At 43.5% G+C, this 22,194-nt stretch overlaps 1 pseudogene; it reads left to right on the forward strand.

Moving 5' to 3' along the window:
* Positions 1-15,914: 15,914 nt before the first annotated feature.
* LOC136525398 (uncharacterized) lies at positions 15,915-19,495 on the forward strand (annotated as a pseudogene).
* Positions 19,496-22,194: the final 2,699 nt, after the last annotated feature.

The following is a 22,194-nucleotide window of genomic DNA, read 5'->3' on the forward strand; positions in this document are numbered from 1 at the left end:
ATTCACTGCGATGGAGTGTCGAAGAATCTGCCCATAGAGAGCACTTAATCCTTGCGCGGATCAAATAAGAGGTACACCCTTGCGCGGGTGCTCCAACGAGGACTAGTGGGGAGTGGCGACTCTCCGATACCTCGGCAAAATATCACCGTGTTCCTTTCCCTCTCTTTACTTTGAGCATTTATATTCGAGCAATTCATTTCTTGTCTTTACATTCCTAGAATTGCCATGCTAGAGTAGGATTGGAACTTAGGGTGCTAAACTTTTATGCGGTAGAACAATAGAATCACATTCTAGGCACAAGGGGTGAAGTGGGCTAAGTGTAGGACTTAATTATTGCAAAGAATTTAGAATTAGCCCAATTCACCCCCTCTTGGGCATCTTAATCCTTTCAGCATGCATCCATTGACCGAACGTCGGTCGATCTAACCGAAGCGTCCAGTCACCCCAAGCTGTGCCCAGTGAAGAGGTACAATGGCTCTATTTCTATGGGGGCTATAAATAGAAGGGGGGTCTCATCCTTGGGCTGGTTGCTGAGCACCTTGGGGGACTTTGTGTCCATGCTTGAGAGTGCTTAGGAGCCCTCCATCTCACATATGCTTGATAGTGATCATCCAATTGTGTGTGAGAGCGATTCTAGTGCGATTGCATCATGAGGTTGCATCGAGTGGCACTAGGTGATCAAGTTGCAAGCCGGTGGTACTTGTTACTCTTGGAGGTTGCCACCTCCTTGATGGCTTGGTGGTGGTCTCCATCGAAGCCCGCAAGAAGCTTGTGCGGTGCTCCGGAGAAGAGCTTTATGAGGGGCATTGTGCTCGCCCCACGGGAGCCACGAAGAGCAACTCTAGTAAAGCAAGACACGAAGGGCGATAAGTGGTCTGGTCGGGTCAAGTGCTAGAGCTTGTGGTAAGCACTCCATGTGGGAGGGTGTGACTTGTGGGTCACCACTAGCAAGAGGACCGGCGGTAACCTTGGAGCTTGTCTCAATGGGGACTAGCGTGTTGACAAGCACGTGAACCTTAGGATAAAAATCATCGTGTCATCTTTGTATTCCCATTGATTTGCATCCTCGTTACACAAACTTGTATTTACTTTCATATACATTGTGCTTGTGTGGCTGCTTTTGTAATTAGTTAGCTTGTGTAACTTGCTAGTTATCTTCTAGCTTGTGTAGCATAGAAGTAGCTCTCTTGCGTGGCTAATTTGGTTTGTGTAACCTTGTTACTCACATTGCTTAGTTTGTGTAGTTAAGTATTTACGCTCACTAATTTGGCATTGGTTGCCTTGTTATTGAGCATTGCTAGTGAGCTTAGGTGGCTTTGTGCTTTTGCTTACTAGCATGTGTAGGAGCTCCCTCGTTGCTTAAAGTACTAGTGACAAAGGTTTGTGTGACCTTGCTTCTATAATTGGTTAGGTGAGCTCTAGCTAGGCTGACACCTTTGTTGCTTAATTAGGACCTTTGCAAGGTGCTAGAGAACATAGATAGAGGGGTGTAGTCTTGGCTAGACCGATAGTTTAAATTCCGCACTTATTTTGGTTAGCCGATGCGATTAATTTTAGAAAGGACTATTCACCCCCCTCTAGTCCGCCATCTCGACCCTACAGAGCGTAACGAGCCTTCCCGCTCCCATAAGCAAGTATGTGCTCAGGATAATAAGTCTGTGACCTGACTACCATCCACAGCAATGGACGGTCCTTAATCTACACGAACAGGAAAAACAGTGTAACTAAGCTAAGCCCCGTTAGCCGCGGGATACAACCTGTTACACCCACCAATTCCCATACCATATCCCTGCCCTGTCTCCATTTTTCCATTCATCCTTTTATTATGAGAGTAATAATAATCCCCTATTGTGAGTAACGGAAGGTTACTCATGCTACCAATGACCTAAGCATAATATCTACTCGAACCTGTACTAGTAAGATTCTTAGACATGTATATCTATGCATGTGGTTTTCATAAAATTCATGTAACATAAATGCACAACACATATATATACGGTGAATTATAAAATAGAGGTTATGCACTAGGTTTGCCTTAGGTAGGCGTAGTGTCTGCTGAGTTAGTCAGTGGCGGCTCCAAAACCTCCTCCTACACGAGAATCTCCTCCTTGTACTCCTCGACGATCTCCTCGAACTCATGATCGCCGGTGGTCACGATCTCTGCAAACTCATTCTCTACATGCATGCGATGATGATGCAACACTTAGCATTTAGGCAACAACAACTCTTAAACTAAGAATACGCATACTAAGCTACTAAGCTAGCTCTAATGACTAAGGTACTAAGCTAACTATCATTTTCATCAAGCAAAGTGTTGGGTTCAATTAACAAACCCTTAGCTTGACAATTTAAGAATATATCTTTATTTCTACTAGCGATTTAATTTATATTGAAACAAAGAGCATTTAACCACCCTAATGCTTAGTCTATTCTAAAGCTACAAAAATTACAGTGAGCACATAATAATACAATGAAACTGCTGTAATAATTTTAGGATCAAAACTATCATCAATTCACCACAAAAATTCATACAATAATTAACTTAATATTATGAAGCACTTTCAAATAATTTAATAGCTCCTAGTGTCAACACATATAAACATAAACTAAATACTCCAACAGATAGATCATAATTTTAGGAACCTAACAAAATTTATTTCATAATTTTTGGACACCTACACGAATTTATATTAATTACCAAAGATCAGCTCGGAATTAAATTAGAAAACCATTCACAAATTCCTAGAAAAATAAAAAATCAATCTCACGCGTGGCCGACATGACGTGGCGTGCACGCGCAGCGGCCCGCTTCCGCGGCCCACAGCGGGGAACCCACGCTGGCATTTTTGCAAAAGAGTCCCCAATTTTCTTCTGAATCACACCTAAGCCCCAATACTATTTCCCCCTCAAATCTTCTCACTTAACCCCCTGACTTTCCTAGAATCCCCCACGCGCACCCCTGGCGACTCAGTGCACGGTGACACGGCGACGGTGACGCAGCGCGACCGCGCCGGCCACCTAGGACCTACACCGGCCCACCTAACGGGCCGGTCACCATCTTCGACCTGAGCGGCTACGCTAAGCGTCAATGCAAGTGACATGACTTATTGGGGGAAGGCGGTAGTGATGCACGGCCATCCACGACGATGGTGTCACTGTTTCGGTGAGCTAGAGCAGGTACAGACCTAATTGGTTAGTACGCAAGCATCAAGAGGCAACCATGGACTAGGCTGAAGCGACGGTTGGAGCGGAGGACGACAATGGAGGGCTGGCCACGTGCGGCCGAGCCATGTGGCGGCGTACCGCGGCGGCACGATCTCGTCAACGACGACGGTGAGGCGGTAGAGGTTCGGCTAAGGCACGCAGGGCGAAGAGGGGTTCGAGGCGAGTCTAGCGGTGCAGCCAATTGGCTCGAAGTGGTCAGATGGGAGCTATCCTCGGTGATAGGCGGACTCGGCCTTATCGGCACGGTGGTGGGGAAAAGCTCCAAAATTGAAACTCGGCCGGGCACCATTCAAGGTGGGGTGGGAACGGTCGGCTAGGTGGCTTGATGGCAGAGCCAGAGACGCGATGAATCGGGCGATGGTGACTTCTCCTTGCTTGTTTTAATGGTGCAGCTCAGTCCACCATGGCAGCAGAGAAGAGAGAGGGGAGGGGGTAGGTTAGAGCTCATCTCGTCCTCACCTTGACGGGGCGTGACTGGCCACTAGCGAGTCGGCACATGTGTAAGCGCTACGGGCCATCACGACTAGAGGGAACATGCTCGCGCCCACGATCGGGCACGACATGTGCGCCCGCAGTGCCATAAATGGCGAGGCGACGGCGCCGGCAATAGGGACAAGGCCACGTGCGCGGTGAGGCGAGCAGTAGCGGCAGCGGCTGTGCCACAGCGTGAGGCAGGGAGGGCAGCAGCACAACAATAGTGCGGCAGCGGGTGGGGCAGCAGATCGGCAGCGACGACCGTCGGGGTGCAGTGGCCAGCAGTTGGCCGGGCAGGTGGCCAGCGGTAGGCGCGGTGGCTAGCTGTAGCCAGACCGTAGCCAAGCCGCGGCCGAGCCAGGTCAGCCTCAGCTGGCCAGCGTGGGCGAGCACGGCACGGCGACGCAGAGCGGCCGTGCATGGTGACTGCGCGCACAGGCCAGCCAGCTTGAGACTGTGTTCGTGCACAGATTTTAAAGCGTCTCTCAACACTAATCCAACTCGCTTGCGGCTAAACCACCTTGACCATGCTGAAGGAGGTACATCAGGCTACCATAAGGAGCAAAAACATAGCACTGACCTTCAGCTAAGTTCTCTAAAATTAATTCACCAACATGGCATTGCCATATTGTTATTGGACTTAAGAATTTTTCTAGGTCTTGAGCTGAATTTGATTTCAAGTTCTATTTTTAGGCTATTAGAAATGTTAGTTAGCAATGTTATTTTTCCACAGCAAGTATTTCATGGTCATCTACAAAGTTTATACTTTAAACTTTATTTAAGCATTACATACATGTTCTATAGTATTTTGTTCCATAAAAATTGGTTTAAAACCCTACTTGATAATTGCTTGAGTTATGGAATAGCTTCTCATTTAGCATTTTTATTGATCATTTTAAGTTGCAATACTTCATCTATTCATTCCATCACATGCATTATCACGTAAACATGATGCTTATGACATGGTTTAGTAATTTGTTTAGGGCGTAACACCGACCGAGGGTGTTACACCGTATCTCTATTTTTTTTGTTTTGGAACAAAGGGCGTACTAGCGTAAAGTTATTCAATATCTCTGTATTTTTTGTTGGAACGAAGGGAGTATATACTACATAAAAAGAGCGCTCATCTCATTTTTCTAGGAGTTATTTTTTTTAAATGACTTATATCTCAAAATAAGTCTATTACAAAAACATATTCTACTATTAATCTTACAATGTTAATTATGTATTAGAAAAATATTAATAATCTATATATTTAATAAAACTCAGAAATTTTAAAAAAAATGACTCGAGATCAAGAAGAGACAAACATTCTCCCTCGTCACGTATACGGACATGGGATGCTTGCCATGCAGCACGGTAGTACATACTCCTACATAAACTAGGCCGCGTTTAGTTGCGTCCAAACTTTGGCGCCGTCTGAATTCCATAGCACTGTAGCGCACTGTAGCATTTTATTTGTATTTGGTAATAATTGTCCAATTGTTGACTAATTAGGCTCAAAACGTTCGTCTCGCAAAGTACAACCAAACTGTGCAATTAGTTTTTGATTTCGTCAACATTTAGTACTCCATGCATGTACCGCAAGTTTGATGTGACGGAGAATCTTCTTTTTGCATAGTGCCAAAGTTTGGATTCTGGGTGAACTAAACATGGCCCTAGTTAAACCGCCTTGCTGACAATGGAATCTGCTGCGTGTCGCATGCCGCCATGTTCGTCTGCACCGTCCGCGCACATGATTCCAATTAAATCTACTAATATAATGCCCGTATTAACGCTACAGTAAAAATCTAGAAATGCAAATCAAACAATAAAAAGTGATTTACCTGTATAAGTAATATGTTTTGGTCCTGGCCGTGGGTCTCCATGCCGTTTTCGGCGGCACCGAATTTCGGCTTTGGCAACACAAGTGTGGCGTGTTTTTGTGCTATTGAGTAGTAGTGGCAACCATAGTTTTGATAAGAACCGAGCAGCAGCCGCAGAACCGGTGGCCGCCGCAGCATGTGGCGTGTGGCTTGCGTCGACGGGAACCAAACACCCTCTTAGTTTCAAAGGATCTTCGATCCAATATTACCTCGGGAACACTCAAGTCTTTGCTAAAGAGAGCTTTATTATCACGGATCCAACAATATCATTACAAAACAAGACTCTTGACACAAAACTGAAAAATACTCAACATATCGGCAAAACATGAATGTTCATGCACAACTTTATTTCGCTCCCGTCCAAACTTCTCAATTCTTGAGCTTTGCAGCTACCAACCTTTCTTCTGAGCTCATGGGCGATCGATGCCACCAAGGAGCGATTAGGTTGTACTTGCATGTGTCAACAAAAGAAAGAAAACTCACGAGCTGTTTGACTCGAGCATGTTGCACCTTTTGTTTCTGCTTGTACCGAATCCCCTCCAAGCATGGTACAACTTTTGCTTCCTTAACATCCCTGCAATGTTACACAGATCACGCCACCCAGTTAATTTTGGTTGTCCATCTCTTATCTCCAGACTATAGGACACTATTACACTCAATACCGGCCACATAAGCATAAAGAAATTAGAGATTACTTTAGGCAGTTCGGCTAGACACTTCTCCACAAGCATTAGCAACCACTCCGGTCCAGAATGCTAGAGATCATTTTCTGAAGGTAGAATCCACCACTTTCTCATAGCCTAATCCTCTAGAAACAGGACAACAGTCTACCTATATTCCATATGCTAATCGAATAGTAGCCTCATACGTGACATTTCATATGCCAATCCAGTAGTAGGCACCAACAATCAAAGCAGAAAAGCAGCATAATATAAACTCATAGCTGAAGAACTGTTTGCAGTGTCGCATCACAAGAACAAACTTAATGAGTGACTTCCATTTAGAAGAATATAATTGAGTCCTGCCTATTACAAGCTCCTAGCCTATTTCGCTTTAAAAAAAAGCTCCTAGCATACAATCAGACCGTACCTTGTAGTACCAATTGTTAGATGATCTCCACCAATAGGCCCAACGACCTATTGGGCCCTTGCCTCAGCTCCCTGATCAGGGGAGCCCAACTCTAACTGGTTGGTGGGCCCCTGTCGCATAGTACATATATATAGAGGAGTGGGGAACTAGGCTCGGGTCATGAGGTTGAACAGAGCCGCCATCCCATCTACAGAAAACCCTAATCCGATCCTAAAGAGATGCTGCCAGCGAAGGGATGTGCCCACCGACAACCGCCGTCGCCTCTGCAGGCCACGGGAACACCACTAGATCGCCACCTCGTCTCCTCACCGGCCGCGCCGAGCACCGACGTCCGCGAGGACTAAACCGAGCCGAAGCTACTGCAGCACCGGCGTCTACCCGCTGTGGTACATCTATAGAGAGCTAGAGGATGAGGTCTTCCCAGATCTACGGTTACACACAGAGAGGTACACATTCGATCCTAACAATGGTACTAGAGCTTGGTTGCCTCTGTGTAACCCTAACCCTAACCAGGTAAAAGCAAAGCGAAAAGGGACCGTGGGTGGCAGACGTCACTGGAACCCCGGTCACCACCGCCACCGTGCGGGGAAGAGATGCCGCACCGCCGTTCTCACCAGCGCATGGCAAGAACAGAAAAGATCCATGTTCGGATCAGAGAAGAGAAAGGGGAAAAGGATCTCAAGAACCCTAACCCGGCAGAAAGCTCAGAGAAGAAGAAGAGTGGGTTCGGATTTGGCCGAACCCTAAGACCTAACCCCAATTTCATCCCCATCCCAATCAGAATCAAATCCGAAAAGAAAAGAAATCAAAGAAAAGAAAAATCCAAAGAAGAGAAAAAGAACAAGGGTCGGCAGACAAACCCTAACCCTAGATCCTGATTCGGATGAACTCCAAAGAGGAAAACCGAATCAGTCGAATCAAAAGAAAGAAAAGGAATCAAAGGAACCCTAACTCTAGATCCCCTTTTTTTTGGGTGAACAAGCGAAAAGAAAAGAAAGAAGTGGGATTCGGCCTAGACCCGCTCAGATCCGAAGGGGAAGAAGAAAAGGAACCCTAGATCCCCATTCAGATGAACTCCGAAAAGCAAAGAAAGAAGATTAAAATCGGTTCAATCCAAGCACCAAAAGAGAACCAGAGAAGAAAAGAAACAAAAACCAAAGAAAGAAGAAGAACAGTCCAAACCCTAATCCCCATCACCGGTTCGGATAAGAGAAACGAGATCCAAATCGGAGAAGAAAGGGGAGAAAAGGGGATGGACCTACCTCGCCATGCGTCGGGATGGCCCTTCGCCGACGCGAGAGAAGAAGGGCCGAGCCGGGGGTAGCATTTCGCCGGGCTCGGCCAAGGGGACGCCGCGGCCAGGCCGCTCGACGGCGGCGTGCTCACCCGTTGGGGAGCATGCGCGCCGGTGAGGGGGCCGGCGACAGCGCCATGGCTGCCCGCTCTGCCGTCCTCGCTCGCGGCTGCTCGGTGGCTGCTGTCATCGCTGCAGCTGAGAAGAGAGAAAGAAGAGAGAGATGGGCAGAGTGCGAATGATAGGGTTTGAGGACCGCGGCCGGAGAAGGCTTTTATCCGGCCGAAACGAACGGACGACCATCGGATGTGATCTGACGGCGGGTCGCGATCGGGCCAGCGAAAAGGCCCAGGCGGGCGCGAGCGGGAGGCCGTTTTGCCGGCCTAGGCCCAGGTTGTGGCCTGGGAGCGGGAACGCGCGGCGCGCGTGGCTTCTGGGCCAAAATTTTCGCGCTAGGCCGCGCTGTGCGATTGGTTTTGGGCCGAAGGAACAGTACAGAAAATGAATCAGTTTTGTTTTTTCATTTTCCAGTAAAGATTTTATTTCTTGAAAAATGAATAAATGGATTAAAGAAAATAGAAATAGCAATTTTCCCTGTGGGTAAAATTCAAGAAAAAGAGAGTTTTTCTACAGCCAAAGAAAAGTTATTGATTCTCCAGTTATTTTGAACCAATGTGGTATTTAATTGGAGAAAAAGAGATTTTTTCCGCTGCTAAAGAAAATGTTGATTCTCCAGTTATTTTTGAACCAATGTGGTATTTAATTGGAGAAAAAAGTGGTTTGACATGATTATGATGTTGTTATTTTCTGACCAACGTTGTTAATAACAATATCATACTTTTAATGATTTATGCATTAATTCTACTTCTGCCCAACGGTGATGTAGAATTAGTGTATAAGAAGAGTTGTAAATTTTAATGATTTATGCATTAATTCTACTTCTGCCCAATGGTGATGTAGAATTAGTGTGTAAGAACGGTTGTGAAAGTTAATGATTTATGCATTAATTCTATTTCTGCCCAACGGTGATGTGGAATTAGTGTATAAGAATAATTGTATGTTTTGATTTTGACCAACGTTGGAATCAAGGCATGCAAATGGTGTTATTTTATGTTAAGAAAAGTTTTGACCTGGTTTTCATCTTGACTAAGATGGACTGGGTAGTCACCTCACCGTGTCCCACTGAGTCTATGGTACCGGTGAAGGAGACAAAAGAGAATGATGCCGATTAGGCAACTAAAGAGAGGGATTTTGAATCCCGAAAAATGCCCTATGCCCTTGAGCATAGGAAGTGTGTCACTGCCAATAAGAAATGTTTGGCTGTGATAAAGAACACGATTAGGCCTACAATTGTGGGCTTAATCCTAGAGTGTGCCACGGTCACCGAGTACCTCGATAGAATAAAGAGTCAGTTCACTGGCTCTTCAAAGACATATGCTACCCAGCTGATAAAGCAGCTGGTGACAGAGTGTTACTCTGGAAAAGGTGGCATAAGAGAGCTCACGATGCGTTGTCAAAATTATGGTACTGTCGTTTAGGCCATATTTCGAGGGGGAGAATAGAAAGACAAGTTAAGAATGATATTCTTCCTCCATTAGAGCTCTCAGATTAAGAACAATGTAGGGAATGCATAAAAGGAAAGTATGTAAAGAAGATTAAGAAAGATGACAAACGAAGCGCAGGAATTTTACAGATTATTCATACAGACATCTGTGGTCAACTTTCCTGTAAAGAGTGTGGATGGTTATGTTCCGTTCATAACATTCACAGATGATTACTCCCATTATGGCTATATTTATCCAATCAAAGAAAGAAAAGATGTATTGGATAAATTTAAGATATTAAAGATTAAGATAGTCAGGTCTGACCGTGGGGGAGTACTACGGTCGGCATACCCTAAAAGAATGGTACAGTAGCCCAGTATTCTACACCGGGCGAACCTCAGCAGAATAGAGTAGCTAAAAGAATCAATCGCACCCTGATGGATATGGTGGGCAGTATGATAAGTTACTCCACCTTACAGTTGAGCCTGTGGATGGAGGCATTAAAATCGCCATTCATATTCTCAATAGAGTATCAAGAAAGTCGGTGCCCAAAACACCTTATGAGTTGTGGACAGAAAGAGTACCCTCACTAAACCACTTGCGTGTGTGTGGGGGAGCCCTGCTGAGGCTAAAGTATTTAACCCAAACATTGAGAAGTTAGATCCCAAAACAATAAGGTGCCATTTCTTTGGCTACCCAGAAAAGTCAAAAGGTTTTCATTTCTACTGTCCAGAGGGACTGACAAAGTTTATGGAAACGAGACACGCTGTCTTCCTAGAGGATGAATTGATGAGGGAGAGCATGCTAGCTTGAGAAATTGACCTTGAAGTGAAGCGGGTGTATGCGCCCACTCCAATGATTCATGAGCTAATTTTCTCACTACCTGTTGTCACTGCACCGACAATGCTAGATACTGTGGGCCAGCACCTATTGTTATCCCACCTGTGGCAACAATGAATGACGATGTGGAACCTGTTCTTCAGGATTCTATAGAACCTATTGCCACACATGAGGGGGAGCAACAATAGCCTCAAACAGAAGATGTGCCAAATGTGGAGGCCCCTAGAAGGTCTCAAAGAGTTAGTAAATCAGCTATTTCTGCTGATTATGAAGTGTACAATACTAAGGAATTTTAAATGGAGGTTGATTCCACCTCATTTGAAGAAGCCATGAGAAGTGATCATTCATCAAAGTGGCTTGAGGCCATGGAAGATGAAATGAAATCAATGAATGCCAATAAAGTTTGGGATTTAGAAATAATTCCTAAAGGAGCCAAAACAGTAGGCTGTAAATGGGTCTACAGAACAAAACTTGACTCTCAAGGGAATATAGAGAAATATAAAGCATGACTTGTGGCAAAAGACTATATGCAAAGAGAAGGGATTGATTAAAATGAGACCTTTTCTCTAGTCTCATGTAAAGTTTCCTTCAGAATCATAATGGCATTAGTGGCACATTATGATTAAGAATTACATCATATGGATGTAAAGACGGCATTTCACAACAGAGACTTGGAGGAAAATGTTTACATGGCTCAACCGAAAGGTTTTGTCATGGAAGGAAAAGAACGAATGGGATGCCGCCTAAAGAAATCCATTTATGGATTAAAACAAGCTTCAAGACAGTGGTACTTGAAGTTTGATCAGACAATAAAGAATTTTGGGTTTTAAAGAGAATGTAGAGGACAATTGTGTCAATACAAAGTTTAAGAATGGGAAGTTTATCTTCCTTGTCCTGTATGTAGATGATATTTTACTTGCTAGTAGTGATGTCAGTCTACAACTAGAGACAAAGAAGTTTCGCCCTCAAAATTTGATATGAAAGATCTTGGTGAACCTTCGTTCGTTCTAGGGATCGAGATTCACCTAGATAGAAGAAAATGGGTATTAGGACTGTCACAAAAGGCATATATAGAAAGAATCTTAAAGAAATACAGTATGCACAAATGTAGTCCCTCACCTGCTCCTATAGTCAAGGGCGACAGATATGGGGATTATCAATGCCCTAGGAACCAATATGAGCTCAATCAAATGAAACTGGTTCCATATGCTTCAGCTGTCGGAAGCTTGCAACATGCTCAAGTATGTACGCGCCCTGACTTGGCATTTGTTACCGGGTTTTTACTTGGCAGATTCTAGAGCAATTCTGGAACAGAATACTGGAATTGATAAAGAAAGTCTTGCGTTATTTGCAAGGAATGAAAGGCCTCATGATGACGTATAGAAGATCTGATTGACTCCACATAGTGGGATATTCAGATTCTGATTATGCGAGAGTGAATATATATCCAGACGTGGATTTTCTATCATCTCGCAAAAGGGAGCTATTCATGGAAAAGCTCAAAGCAAACTGTCACTACATCGTCCATAATGTATGACAGTTTGTAGCGTGATATGAAGCAACGGGGCAGATGAACTGACTAAAGAAGTTCATACCCGGTTTGACGGTGGTTGACGACATCTATAGACCACTAAAGTTATACTGCGATTGTAATCTGGCAGTATAGTATGCTCACAACATAAGTCAAGTGGTGCTGCCAAACACATTGACATAGAGTATTATGTTGTGATAGATAAAGTCTGGGATCAAGTCATAAGTCTTGAGCATATAAGTACAGAAAAGATGCTCGCAGATCCGCTTATAAAAGGCTTACCACCCAACATGTTCAGAGAACATGTAGCTAGCATGGGTTTAAGGGAAAGCCTAAAATTCCTGGACAAAAGAAGACCCAAAATAAGTATCTATTTCAGAACAGCATAATGTATTATAGCTGTTAAGTCTATCGGCAATGGACCATGACGATGAGACATGCTCTATGCGCTAATCTGTAATGGAATGAACAAAAGTAAATGATATAAAAGTGAAAGATGGAATGAGATCAAGGGGGAGAATGTTAGTTGATCTCCACCAATAGGCTCAACAGCCTATTGGGCCCTTGCCTCAGCTCCCTGATCGGGGGAGCCCAACCCTAACTGGTTGGTGGGCCCCTGTCGCACAGCACATATATATAGAGGAGTGGGGAACTGGGCTCGGGTCACGAGGTTGAACGGAGCCGCCATCCCACCTACAGAAAACCCTAATCTGATCCTCAATAGGTGTTGCCAGCGACGGGATGTGCCCACCGACGACCGCCGTCGCCTCTGCAGGCCACGGGAACACCACTGGATCGCCACCTCGTCTCCTCACCGGCCGCGCCGAGCACCGGCGTCCGCGAGGACTACACCGAGCCGGAGCTACTGCGGCACCGGCGTCTACCCGCTGTGGTACATCTACGGAGAGCTAGAGGATGAGGTCTTCCCGGATCTACGGTTACACACAGAGAGGTACACATTCGATCCTAACACCAATAGGATTATTCCAAACTTTCTGGGACAGCAGCAAAGATATGCAATTCCTCACAGCCGCTGCGACCATTGGAGACGGAAAACTATAGGCTTTTTGCAAATAAAATCGTGGAGAGAAAAAGGACAGAAAGGGAAAACAAAAAAGGATCCAAACGAAACCGGAAAACATCAGTTGAATCCTCGTATTACCAGCTCTCCATCTCCACCGCGCTGTGATTTGAGTGCCCCCAGACCATCACCGCCCTAGCCGAGCTCTAGCCACCTACGTAAGAAGTTAGGGACCCACTTGCGCAAGAAGACAGGACTCACAAACTAACATGTGCTAGATATAAGTTATAATTCATAAATGAAGGGAAATCGCATATTGTTAGGACAAATTCTGTATTGACTTCACCGCATAAGTGCACATATTAATTGTTAAAATAGAGTGTGTAATTGTCTAGGCAGATATTGACGAAATTTTAGGCAACTCAAATCATGTGAAATGTTTTGAAGCAGCAAAAATAATTTAATTTGGCCAAGAAACAACAATTGCACACGGTTCTTCAACCTCTCCTCCACGAAATCAGTTCCAAGAACTTGTCCATGAGCTCACGAATGCCCACAGCCTGTATGCATCCATGAAGTTGCTCTGAACCCTGAGATCCAGTGAAGTCGGGCAGGCACAACTTGATATCCAAGCATGAGGCAACTACGGAAAACACAACATTTTTCAGTTTTACATACAAGCATGTACAAATGAAACTGCCAACAACACTCATGGATGCACCAATAAACCAGATAAAAGGTAAAATATGTGTAGTATAAGCTAGAATTTATTTGCATTACTTTTGCACTCCATAATTGTAAAAACAAAAATTCCAAGATGCCATTTAAAACTAACAAGTTATCCAATCGCACACTCTACCACAAACTTATACACGCATGAAGGAACCAACTTTCATGTACACAAGCAATTGCACCTTTTACAACGAATTTATTTACTAATTAGCATACCAAAGAAAAAATATTATATGCAGGTATTTCAAAAAAATTCAGATAGCTAGCACCAGTTTCTACAAATGGACTGATAAATATATACATGAGCAAGCCTGTGGAGCTACTGAAATAACACTACTAAATTAAAATAACACAAATAAATTATAGAATGGGCTGAAATAACACTACTATATTACAGAATGGACTAAAACAAAGCTACTCATATAGACAGGATATTTGCAGAATGGAACATTTTTGGAGCTACTCCCTCCGGTTCTCTAAAGCAAGTCGTTTTGGACATCGACACGGTCTTTAAGAAACGACTTTGACTGCAACTTTTTGCTATAAAATATTTATAAAATATAGTCAATATATACTTTTATGAAACTACATTTCGAGATGAATCTACTTACGTCACTTTCATATTTTCAAACTCAACCCAAAAAAAGTTATTTGTAGTCAAAGTTTAAAATATTTGACTTAAGACAACCTCAAAACGACTTGCTTTAGAGAACCGGAGGGAGTATTAAAATAGCCCTGTGTGCTCTGAAAGTAGTGCTTCCACATTAGCTATTCTGTTTGACATATAAAGTAGAAAGAAACTGTAATTCCTTGGTAAATTTTATCACAACGGAATAATGCTATGGATGTTGAGGAAAAAATTGCAAACGGAGAAGCTAATGTTCTTGTACTCAGCAGTTTCAACATTGAATCCTGCAAATATAAGACAGTCCTATCATTCTATCACACTATACCACACACCAGAATTAGCGTTAGACATCGGTCGCTGAAACTAGGTATTTAGTGATGCAACATTGGTATGTAAAGAATTCCAACGAAGCATCGGTCGATAAAGGTGCCTTCAGCGGCTATACATCGGTCGCTATAGATAGCGTCGAACCATGAGTCAGTATAGGTCAGTAATAAAGTCAGACAGTCGGTCGGTATATTTAGAGGTAAAATCTAGCGCACTGCGGGCTCCCAATCTCCGAAACCCTAGTGCGCGCGTAAAAAAAATTCGCGGCCACCACTTTTTCCTGGCTCGCGCTCCCTTATCCCCTTCCGTGAAACAAAACACCGCGTCGCCCCCTTCCTTCCGTGAAACAAAACACTGCACCGCCCCCTTCCTTCGATCCCAAATCGCCGCCCGGCGCACGGTCCTCTCCCGTCACCGCCGCTCCAGGGATCCCAGCAGGGGCCGCGCCCAGGCACCATGCCGCTGCAGGGGGGCCGCGCCACCCCTGCAGTGGTCACGCGCTGCCACCTCTCCTAGGTTCTGCGGCCAGGAGGGGGCCGCGCCGCCACGCCCAGCCGGAGGGACGCGCCGCCATGAGGGCCACGCCATGGGGCTACAGTGTCCTACCCCATGTGGTGTCGAACTTCAGTCTCAGCAGCCGGCCACTCTGAGTTCTTTAAGAAAGGTTTGTGACTCAGTGATTTTCTTCACATTTTAGTCTTAGCAGCCTTGAAGATTCATTTTTGGTTCCGAGTGAATTAATTTTAGCTAAATGCGTGAATCTTTTTGCTTTCTTGGACATTGCTTGGCGATGTGCAAGGGCAGCTTCTCCATTGGTCGGAACTCACTTTTTAGTCTGCTTGTGTTGTGGTGTTGGTTGCTTGCTGGGGTAACGTGATGTGGACCAAGCCTTCAGTAATTTCATGTCACAATTCCAGAACTAAACTGTTCTATTAGGGTAGCTGCATATATATATATATATATATTCAAGTCCTGTGCTCTATGATTTTAACTTGTTCAGCAACTTTCATTGGGTGGGCGTAGGTGTTGAGCGTGGTGTTGCTGCTGCTGCTGGACAACAGGTAGTTCTACTTGCACACCTCGAGAAGATGTTCGAACGATATTGTGGCAGCAGCTCTCCTTGTTTCCATCGGTAGGATTCCCTTTCGCTAGCTATTCATCTATTTTTTCAATATTGTCAAAGTATGCAACTATTTCAATGCTTGTGATATGCTTTTTTATTTAATACTGTAAGCTGCTGGATCTCTTGCATAAAGGTTGATGATGGATAAAACATGGATTGATGATAATGCTAGATAAAAGATAATAACTTCACAACTACTGAGAGTGCTATTTTTAGGTAAAATGGAATTTAATCTAAAATTTTCATATAGGCACAACACGACATATTTGCAAGGGGTGAACAGTTTCTTAGCTTTTGCATTTAAAAATTCAGTGGTAGGCAGCAAGATATTATATCCTTGTAGAAAGTGTGTTAACTCATTTTGGAAAGAGGCAAGTGAAGTCCGTGAGCACTTGATATGTGATGGGTTTCTAAAAGGGTATAGAACATGGACCTTACATGGAGAAGGTAGCTCTTCAATGAATCATGATGATGGGAATTATGACGATGCTGAGTTTATAGAGGATTCTAGTGAGGATGATGATATATCTGATTTTCTTAGAGACTTAGCTGCTGGTTTGGATGATAGAGGAGATTTTGAGGACAACGGTTCTACTCTAGAGCCTTGTCCTAAACTAGTTGCAGAAAATAACAAGGAGTTGTACCCAAATTGCAAGAAATATACACAACTAAGGTTCCTAATTAGATTGCTCCATATCAAACTCCTTGGAGGATGGTCTGATAGATCTATTAATCTGCTTTTAGATCTACTTAATGATGCACTTCCTGAGGGTTCAGCACTACCTAGAACATTTCATGAAGCTAAGAAATTGGTGAAATCCATTAGAATTGGTTACAATAGTATTCATGCATGTGAAAATGATTGCATTCTCTATTGGAAGGGGAATGTGGATCTGAATTCGTGTCCGAAATGTAAGGTTTCACGATGAAAATCAGAAAGGAAGAGTTTAGATGGGAAACGTATTCATAAGGTTCTTAGGAAGGTTCTCCGTTACTTTCCTATAAAGAAACAACTCAAAAGGTTATTTTTGTCCTCGAAAACAGCAAGGCTAACAAGATGGCACGATGAAGACCGAGAAAAGGATGGTCTACTAAGGCATCTTGTAGATTCACCTCTATGGGAGGCCTTTGATAAAGACCATCCATAGTTTGCTACAGATAGCCGAAACATACGTCTAGCATTCGCCACTGATGGTTTTAATCCATTTAGAACTATGAATGTTAGCTATAGTGTTTGGCCTGGTACATGTATTCCCTTGAACTTTCCACCTTCAATGTTCATGAAGCAATCAAATTTCATCCTATCTTATCTGATTCCTGGTAGAAATGCTCCTGGTAGTGATATGGATCTCTATTGTCAGCCACTTATTTATGACTTGTTAGATATGTTTGAACATGGTGTTAGAACTTATGATGCTTCAAGGGGCGAGTATTTTCAGTTGAGGGTAGTAGTATTGTGGACTATTACTGATTTCCCAGGTCTAGGATATGTGTCTGGATCTGTCACATCTGGTGAAGCTGCATGTCCAGATTGTCACTTCTTTACAGATTCACTTAGACTTTGTAATGGTAGCAAGACTTGCTATATGGGTTATAGAAGATTCTTGCATGAAAATTACCCATTTAGCTTTGATGCTAATAAATTTGGTGGTACAACTGAGTTTAGGCCAACACCTAAACCACTTTCTGGAGAGAAAATTTTGGAGTGCACTAAAAATCTTAGTAATAGTTTTGGCAAGGATCCATCTAGAAAGAAACCAACCAGGAAAAGACGAAAGGAAGGGGAGCCCTTAGTAATTTACAAAAGGAGATCTATTTGGTTCTTACTTCCATATTAGAAAGATTTGATGTTGCGTCATAATTTTGATTTCATGCATATAGGAAAAAATTTGAGTGAAAGCTTACTTAATACATTCATGGGCACTGATGGGAAGTCTAAAGATAATCTGAATTCTTGCCTCGACCTTCAAGCTCTAGGTATTAGAAGTGATCTTCACCCTGTTGAAGTGGATGACCAAATGTATTTACCAGCTGCACCATACTTAATGAGTTCGGATGAGAAAAAAATATTTTGTCAAATACTAAAAGGGGTCAAGTTTCTGATGGTTATGCATCTGATATACTTACATAATATACATGTTAATGAGAAAAAGATATTTGGACTAAAGAGTCATGAGAGCCATATTATTCTACAACACTTGCTGCCACTTGCTGTGAGAAGGATATTGCCTGAAATGGTCAGTGCTGCAGTCATTCGTATAAGTAATTTTTTTCAAGAAACTTAGCTCACCTATCATTCGAATAAGTGATATGGAAAGTCTAGAGGCTGATATAGCTGAAACCTTAAACCTTCTTGAGACTATATTCCTTCCTTTCTTTTTCGATATTATGGTACACTTGATGGTACATCTTTCTGCCTAAGCAAAAATAGCTGGTCCAGTCCATTTTCGCAGCATGTGGCCTGTAGAGATGTAATCTTTTTAGACATCTAAATATTATAACATAGTTGAAGGTTTAAGTACCTACTATATTTATAACATTATCAACGTGCCTTTTGTTTTTATATAGATATCTAATGCGATTAAAGGGTTCTGTTCATACAAAAAGTCACCCTAAGGGATCAATTATGGAGTGGTCTACGTTTACTAAGTGCCTTACACTCTGTTCTTGCTATCTACATGGTGCAAATCAATTGAACCATCAAATTATAAATTATGAAGATTGTAGCACAACTCCTTTCTTCCGTAACATTGATCAAGGATTGGCTGAAAAGTGTGCAGTGAGTATAGATCACAAGACATGGCTACAAGCTCATAGATATGTTCTATTTAACTATGCTAATATAGGACCTTACTTGGAGTAAGACATCTCAATTATTTAACATTTCATTTGATCAATTTCCATCGCCTGCTAAACTGATAAAATAACACATTCACAGCAAGCATGCTCAATATCTATCCTCAACTGGTGTTCAAAATAAACAAGACATCAACCGCATTCATCATTCATCCTTTCATGAGTGGTTCGGGCTGCATGTAAGTAAGAAGAAATCTCAATAAATGTAACTTTAGATGGATTTCACATTTAGGTTAAGGAAAAAGTCTACTCCACCCCCCCACTATGGGGGTGGTCTACATAACCCCATCAACTATGAAACGGTCTGATTTACCCCCTGAACTTTCCAAAACCGTCTATTTTACCCTCAGGTGGTTTTCAGCGGAGGTTGCTACAGTAACATGGGTTGCTACAGTAATGGCGGCTTGCTACAGTGTCGTGTGTTTTGTCTTTTCCCTTATTTCCGCTGAATCTTTGAAAAATCATAGTAAATCATAGAAAAATTATAAAATGGAAAATCTAATTCTGTTGGACTCCACATGAGTAGATCTACACAGTAAACATATAATATGGTACACTTTAGCACAAAACTTTTACTGTAGATTTATATTAATTAGAAAATTCAATTTTATCTGTAATTAATTAGAATAATTCATAGTTGCAGCTTCTATGGTCCAATTGTGGTGAAATTTTTATGATAGGTTAATTATTATATGCTTAAACTATAGTAAAAATTTCATACTCATTGGACCATGTATAACTTAGTTATAGATAAATTCCAATTAATTACAGACAAAATTAGATTTTCTAATTAATATAAATCTACAGTAAAAGTTTTGTGATAAAGTGTACCATATTATATGTTCACTGTGTAGATCTACTCATGTGGAGTCCAACAAAATTAGATTTTCCATTTTATGATTTTTCTGTGATTTACTATGATTTTTTAAAGATTCAGCGGAAATAAGGGAAAAAGACAAAACTCTGGCACTGTAGCAACCAGATGTTACTGTAGCAAAACCCCGTTACTGTAGCAAATCCGCCGTTGAAAACCGTCTGGGGGGTAAAATAGACGGTTTTGGAAAGTTCGGGGGGTAAATCAGACCGTTTCATAGTTGAGGGGTTATGTAGACCACCCCCATAGTTGGGGGGGTGGAGTAGACTTTTTCCTTTAGGTTAATAGCAGGTTTTCATGAATACAGGTGAAAGAAATGGGTGAGGAAACAACATATGAGATTAAAATTTTGGCAAAGGGGCCAACGATGACCGCATATAAGTATAGTAGCTTTAACATAAATGGATTTTATTTTCACACAAGATCCTATGATGATGGTAGAGTTGATCAATGAAACTACAATAAAGCCATACGATAAGTTGAAAACAGATATATTTCATATTACTAACTTTAGATATATTTCATATACATAGGGCGTACCCAGTGCAGAGAGCTCCCGCTCTGTGCGGGGTCTGGGAAAGGGTGTCAGTGGCAAGCCTTATCCTTGTCTGGGCAATGCGAGGAGACCACGACTTGAACCCGAGACTTTCCGATCATAGACGGTAAGACTCTACCGCTTGCACCAGGCTCGCCCTTCATATTTCATATACATAGGACGCTCCAAAAAGGATGACATATTATTCAGAAGCCGACTATTTGTCAAGTACTAAATCTACTCTCCTAACAATGCATTCCTATGTTCATATTAGGGAAGATACTTGTTTGAACAAAGGACAATTTATATATTAAGAAAAACTGCAAACAGCATGCATTCCATCTCGTAAAGTACACCCCTATTGCATTCCAACTCATATATTGTGCAGTCTATACCAGATGAAAACTAAAAATTGAGTGCGGTCACGCAGCTGGGTATCTGTGTGAGTTGAGTTGGACCCCATCGATAGAAGCCGTGATGGAGCCCTGCGTCCCACTCGTGCATCCTAGTCTCCCGCCTGCATGCTGTTGAGGATCTCGACCGGCCACCTGGCTGCTCGCCCGCGGATCATGTTGTCTATGTACGCGCCGTCGTGGACCCCAGCCACACGTTCGCAGATCCAGGCCATCGGCCTGCGAACCACCGTGGATCCGATAGGCCACCAAGCTCGATCGCCCGCAGAACCCCACCCACACACTGCTCATGTTCGGAGCAGGGAAGTCACAGAGGATCTGCTCGAAGGAGAGAATGTCGAGGATGAGCGATGACACGAGGCCGTAGATGGAGAAGATCCCGGGCCATCCTTCGGCCCACCGCCACCGCCACCGCACGCCATGGGGGAGGGGCGCGGCCATGGGGAGGCTTTCGCCGTCGGTGGGGGCAGTGTGGGGTCACCCAGCCACATGCCCTTCGCTGAACCCTAGGCGCAGGCGCTCCTGCACGTGGAGTGGAGCCGCCGCCGCCGTCTGTCGACCCGCGTCGCATTTTCGACTTCTAGGCTTTGAGTTTTTTTGCGTTTATTTTCTTTTTCCTAGAGAAATTGAGATGGAGAAGGTGAGGAATCGATCTTTGGTCGTGTGGGGAGAGTTAGAAGCCCCGCGGCGTGGAGAGCGTTTGAAGCCTCGCGTGATGCGGCGGAGGGCGCGCTGGGTGCGGCTGCGTTTGGGCTTCAAACATCAAATGGTGGCCATCGGATTTGGTTTAGGTGTTTTATTAGCCCTTAATTTTAATAGAGTTAAATTCTTATGTGTATTTTTCTAGGTGCATAACGGTTGGAGACTCTCAGCATGGGACGTTTTTCAGAGTAGACCTAGTATAATTTTGATTGGTCCATTACCGTAGAGATTTGTCTCGGGTTCTTGGCACGTTCCGACGTGTAACGGAACGTTCAGATCATGCACTGCACGTTCGGATCACGAAGTGTACATATTCCCTCGCTTCGCAGCAACATGGTTGCTCTGCGCGTCAATGCATGTTACCGATATGAACATTACTTACTCATCAGGATGATCGTCTCATCTCCCTACACCTACACGGAATTGAAGAGATCAATCAGGCACCTAGTTTATGCCAACTTTTGACTCGGTTGATCGTATCAACCATGCTTATCAGCTTTGATATAGCGTTTTTCTCTCACAACAAAACAGCATCAGCCGACTTATAAATCACAGAAACGATCAAGCGGTCAGACCATTGAACCTGGGCCAACCTCCTCCCTAGCTGTCCCTAGCCATCGTATTCGTATCAGATCAGCATGGGAATCCTTCTGGAAGAACATCAAGCCGCTGGAGGAGTGTTTCCGTCGTGCGTGGCCCGGCGAGACAGGTGACCACATCTTCGCTTCCTGTCCGAGAGCGGTTCGGATTTGGGATTGTCTGCACACATCACGGTCCCAGATGGTACCCCCACTGACGCCGTACGTCTTGAACAAGGTAGTTAAGGACTTAGACCTCTGGGCTTGCCGCTTTAAAAAGAGCAAGTGTCTGATTGCTACATGGAAGTCATCACCCTGTTTGTTTAATTGTTTTTGTGGCTTATAAGCCGGCTGATATTGTTTTATTATGAGAGAAAAACAATGTATCATAGCTGATAAGCATGGCTGATACGATTTAAGTGAATATGGTTTCTCATCAACCATTAATACTCCCTCTCCTGTGCCTCACCCCCTCTGTAAGCTCTTTCACCCGGTATGCCGGGGCAGCACCCCTGTAAAAATCTTGCTGCTTCATGCAGCTAT

Source organism: Miscanthus floridulus, chromosome 19 (assembly GCF_019320115.1).
Source record: "Miscanthus floridulus cultivar M001 chromosome 19, ASM1932011v1, whole genome shotgun sequence".
NCBI lineage: Eukaryota > Viridiplantae > Streptophyta > Magnoliopsida > Poales > Poaceae > Miscanthus > Miscanthus floridulus.